The sequence below is a fragment of the Rhagoletis pomonella genome, unplaced genomic scaffold, assembly GCF_013731165.1.
Source record: "Rhagoletis pomonella isolate Grant_MI unplaced genomic scaffold, Rhpom_1.0 Rhpom_scaffold_00002, whole genome shotgun sequence".
Lineage (NCBI taxonomy): Eukaryota > Metazoa > Arthropoda > Insecta > Diptera > Tephritidae > Rhagoletis > Rhagoletis pomonella.
In genome coordinates this window covers 83,868,407-83,873,503 of record NW_023458556.1, presented here as the reverse complement: position 1 = coordinate 83,873,503, position 5,097 = coordinate 83,868,407, and positions in this window count along the sequence as shown.

Here is a 5,097-nt window from a genome sequence, read left to right as displayed (position 1 = left end):
ATTAGTTCAACTGGGTATTACTATAAGAAAAACAGCAAAAATGTCTTATATATAATCTTATTTTTATATTAAATACTTTTTGTACTTATAGGACTCAGAATTCAAATTTTTTAATCATTTTTAAGGCATTTCGAAAACATTATGCATTCCACCATTGGCAAAGTGAAGCGATTTGTTCTATTTGCGCTCTACAGCGGTAGAGCTGTGCGGCAAACATAACAAGTTAAAAATAAAAGAAGTTAGTTCGATATATAAAAAGTTATTTAAAGCATTTTTTAGATTGATTACTCCCCCTTTCTTACTTCACCGAAATCTATTTTATTATCGAATTTCAAAAGTTGCCATTGTATAAAAATTTTCTCTTTGTCGCTTTTTTTTACAAATTAGGAAAATTGTTTAAAACTGTTAAAAATGTCGAATTAGCGCTTTCTTTATATGACAATGGATTAATAGATGCAAGGCTTTTCAAAATTTCACTGTTAAAATCAAATCTCTTTTTTATTTGCAAAAAAAAATTCAATATAACATCGCTGAATATTTTTTTTATCTTTAAAATTTGGGCTTTACTTAAATGTGCTGTTGATATATACGTATCTGCGGCACAAGATATATATACTTACTTAAGAGGTAAATGATTATCTGGGTTACAAACGTCTATATCAGCTTAAAAATAAGAAAATATAAGTTTATAGTTACTTTCAAAATTCTTATATAACTTATGCAATTTGTATGATTCACTTTGAAATTCTATGTTCATTCGATTGACAATATCCAAAATACATATTTGACAAAAATAATAAATAAATAATAAATTTTTATTGGTGCGGAATTAATTTTTTTCGGTAATAGCTCACGCTTGGTTCACACCGTCACCGAAACAAGATATGCAAAATAATTGCAACGCTTTCCACTGGGACAGTAAATGATCAACAGCTTGCTTCAGCGATAACCAGCGAACGTTTGACACTCGAAATATTTTATGATCTTTAACACCAACGTAGTTTTGAAATTCGCACTATGTGCGAAAAAATTGTATACATCTCAGGCCAGTTTTTCGACATCTACGGGAATTTTTTTACACCATTGGAAAAGTATCAAAATTTAAAAAAGAGTATCTCTCCAAAATTCGTCGAAAAATGTATCACTTTTGATCTACTTGGATCAAAACGGTCACACTGTTTGTGTCTCTTACAACTTCGGCAATAGAAATTTGATTTGGTTATGCTTTGGTATTGTAGGGAAACTATAATAAACACCACAAACGGTTAGATCTGAAGCATGTGATCCTAATGGATTATCAATTCCAAAGTCATCGTAAATAATATATAATGTATGGAATAACAAGTTTATCTTTAAAATGACATATTTTCTTCTTCCAAGTTGCGCCATGAATCAGATTTGAATAACTCTGAGTGTGTGACTGTAGATCCAGTATATATGTTAACTAGCAAATGCCCGCTTGCTTCGCGGCGCCTAATAAGATCTTTTGCGTTGGCCAATTCAAAAAATAGCATTTAAAAGCAAAAGCAGTATGTAAAGTAAACATTTTTAATTTAAATTGAAACTAAAAAGCGGAATCCTCCTCACACATATGCCAAGAATAGTAGCGCTGTGATTCCATACGGAATACTAGACCCTTTCGATGTAATGCGTTTTACCTATAGTCTTATTTCTACCTGTGAGATCTGTACCAAGCGCGCCTAATAATCTTCTATGATCCTGCAACTTCAGCATTGGTCCGGTGTACTATGTAAGCCAATAAAAAACCTTATACGGAAACTCAAGAGCACAGATGAGCGTTTTAAATTATAGGAAGGCCAAGAATCCTCGCTGCCCCACAGAATGAAAAGTTTTCGCGTACATTGACTAAATGAAAGTCATTGATATACCTATCGTGTTCCTTCTTGGACAGATGTGGTCGAATCTTTCCTTGTCAATTCGCCACTTTTACAATTCGTCTTAATATGTATGAATTGGTTTCTTTGAGTCTTACTGCTGTAATAACGGTCGTCCCGAGCAACTTCGTCAATCGCAGGTAGAAGCAAGATCACGCTTACACAGTATTACGGTCTTTATATGCATACTTAAACGCATCTTTGATTTAGCCATCTGAAAAGTAAATTCGTCTAAGATAAACATAGAGCCAAAGCAGAACAAACCCCGTGTTGGTTTCTATATATTTCGGGTGCAGCGTCATCCATTGGGTCCCTTTTCTGCAAAACCTTTGCTTGTCATGAAATGAATACGAATTATGAATTCCAATCAGATTTTATAAAAAATACGGATTTTCTCCAGCGGGTCCATTTTTTCGCAAAGAAATTTTACATCATAGAGGTAGTCACGCTGCGAATTTGAACGAAATCTGTTAATAAATACGACTTTTATAAGTAACTCTACTCCAGCGCCACCAGCGTGTTTTCTAGTAGCCTATAATAGGACCTCCGACAATTTGACTGGGCTCTATTGAGTGGTTTTTGAGTTTACTCCGAAAAAACGGAAATGGCTATCATTTTATGTATGTAATATTCCTTATCCTAAGTTTCGCCCGAAAATTTTGATTCTCCCCATAGTAAGTACATGGAAACCAAAAGCGAAAAGTGAACCGGTTCAGGGAAGATGAAAGTCATGATAAGGAGGAATATGCTTCGAATGAAAAAAAAATTATCATGTAAGTAATAAACGTTTCGAACGTGTATTAACAAAATATTTTCCATTACAATGAGAAAAGAGTTTAGTTATGTCAACTTCATATGTTTTCTATCAACACATGATTTGGTTATAATTACATTATTTGGTTATAGTTACCAAATCATGTGTTGAGATAAATATATTTGGCTGACTTTTTTTCTGAGTGTATGCTGAAGCTATACCTTTTGAATTTGAAAGAAATCGGATGATTAGATTTGTAACGTAAGTTTCACTTCTACTGTGTGGCCCAGGCGCACTTACTTTTCTTCATCATGCAGGTAGCTTATACTTTGAATTTGAACGAAATCGGTTCATAAATACGAATTTTATAAATAACACGACTTCAGCGCCACCTAGCGGGTCTATTTTTGGTAAACGAACTTTCCATCATGCTGGTAGCTCACATTTTGAATTTAAAAGAAATCGGTTCATAAATAAGATTTTTAAAAATAAATCGACTCCAGCGCCACCTAGTGGGTCTATTTTTCGTATACGTATTTATCATCATGGAGGTAGCACACTTTTTGAAGTTGAACGAAATCGGTTCATAAATACGACTTTTATAAATAACTCGACCCCAGCGCCACCTAGCGAGTTTTCTGGTAGCTTATAATAGGACCATATATGCAAGGTATAACCTCTGAAAATTTTACTGAAATCTATGCAGCAGCTTTTGAGTTAACTCCGAACAACGAAAACGGCTGTTGTTTTATATATATAGATTTCTCATAAATTACTTTTAGTTTCAAAATATCTTTGAATTTGAAACTTTATTGGCATGATAACTCCCACAACTTTATTTGAATTTAGTCCAGGGTTGCTATTAACTACAATTTCGGAAATCTCCTCATTTATAATGTAAGAGATGGGAAACTGAAAAAGGTTCTCTCTTTCTAATGATTTTAAAAAGCCATACTTGGTATATGTTCAAAAGGAGCAAAAAGTTTGCGTAACTTATTTTCTGCAGATATTCGGTTGCCTAAATCTTCGATTAGTGGGGACACTAATTTAAATTTATGGTTTTGAATGGGTTTCAATACTTTTGTATTAATATCTTCTAAAATCGTAAGAATGTCCTTTCTATTTAAATTATTTTGGTTATGCAGAGATAGGGCAAAATTATTTAAATTAAATTCAGGTTCGTTATCATTTCGTTTCATTTGATTTGTTTGTTCTGCTGCTGTTATAGAATTAGAAGGAACAAATATTTTTTCGGATGCAATGCTTACTGCTAATGCTGTATGAGTATGCACTCTTTTTAAATGGTTATGAAAAGCATGCACGTTTGAAAAACATTGTTCGCATCTAATTACATTGCATTTAAAACTTTTTATCTTGTTATAAACATGAAACGACTTCAAATGATCGATCAAAAGTTTTGCGGTTGACGGAAAAAAATGCAGATAAAGCATTTAAACATTTTAATTTAGCTATTTGGCGTTTTTCAAATAATTTGTAAGTTGGATAATTTTATGATTTGATGAGCATTCAAAATTAAAAAAAAAACAAATTTGTATAAAATTGTATACACACTCCGCTTCAATGGGGTACTCAAAATTCAAGACATGAAACAACTTAAAAATAGTGTCCAGTGCTTTTAAAAATGTTGCTCGAATCTACATGCAGACAGATTTAAATATACATATGTATATAAATCCGAATCGTAAGATATAGTACAACACTGATCATAACAGGAGTGTGACATTTTGACCAGAATGGGCTAATTTGCTTTTGCTTGTTCAATGTTCACAATTTTTTCCTAAAAGCCTAGCCCATTATATTACAAACACCACAAAAATCCACATTTCAAGCTTTGTTTTGTTTCAGAATTTTAGTTGTGTACTTTTATAGCCCATAAAATTTTAAATGTCAAAACTAAAATTTTGTGAAATTTTATTCAAATAAACAATAGAATAATAGTCAAAACTGGTATTAACGTACCTGAATTGATGGTTTCATCAATTTTAAGTAACACGGCTTTGGACGCCGTATCTTTTATTTTCTCTTTCATGTAAGGGACTATAGCTTAAGCAAAATTGGGCCACTCCGTTAGTAAATTTTGCGATCTGTTTGGATATTTCGCAGTAAAATCAATTTCAATCTGTAATAAGGATTATACATAACATTAAATATATCTATGTATATGCACATATATACGAAAAATTTTCGTACCAAGGTATATCCAAGGGAGTGTTTAAGCAACGGCCAGTCAGCAAAGATATTTATGTATGTCCTTATTCATAACATCTGCCCTTCTTATTGGGATCGTCTCCTTCCATTTTTTCAACGACATCGCTCCAAGGTTCCAAATTATGTGAAAGCCGCAACTTTTTCTCTAACGAACCTTCGTCTATGAATTGGAGCATAAAATTAGTATCAAAAAAGCAAACAGACCTTTTGCCATCACAT